Source organism: Apium graveolens, unplaced genomic scaffold (assembly GCF_009905375.1).
Source record: "Apium graveolens cultivar Ventura unplaced genomic scaffold, ASM990537v1 ctg6750, whole genome shotgun sequence".
NCBI lineage: Eukaryota > Viridiplantae > Streptophyta > Magnoliopsida > Apiales > Apiaceae > Apium > Apium graveolens.
In genome coordinates, this window is record NW_027419751.1 from 37363 (window position 1) to 38089 (window position 727).

The window sequence follows — 727 nt, forward strand, 5'->3', positions numbered from 1 at the left end:
CAACCAGTACCAAACCCAGGCATGGATCCCATGAGCCAGTTCCTGCAACTCCTAAGACAGAATTTGGAACGTCAACCCAACCCCACCCCCTCAAGGAAGTAACAATGTTGTGGCAAACTCTTTCAGGGCTTTAAGTCCCTTAAGCCCCCTGAGTTCCACGGATCAGCCGACCCAGTTGAGGCAAGGGCATGGTTAAAGGAAATGGAGAAATCTTTTGAGATTTTGAGTACCGAGGAGGCACAGAAGACTGTATTTGCTACCTACCTTCTGAAAGGAGAAGCTAACTACTGGTGGGAGGCCAAGAAAAACATGGAGACAGGTGCTATTATAACCTGGGAGAGATTTAGTCAGTTGTTTCTGGGGAAGTATTTCCCGAGGTTTATGGAAAGCCAGATGGAGCTCAAGTTCTTGGAGCTAAAGCAGAATAACTTGTCTGTAGCAGAGTACGAGGCGAAATTTACTGAGTTATCAAGGTTTGTGCCGGAGTTTGTGAGCACCGAGGAAAAGAAAGCTAGGAGGTTTTAGCAGGGACTGAAACCGTGGATTCAGAATAGGGTGGCAATCCTTGAGCTTACGGACTATGCCACTCTGGTGCAAAAGGCAACGATTGTAGAAGTTGGAAGTGAACAGATGCAGAAAGAAAGAAGAGGAGAAAGGAATAAAGAGGGAAAGTATGAGCACGGGTGGAGGTTCCGCAGGAAGGAGCTTCCCAACTAGATTTAATCGA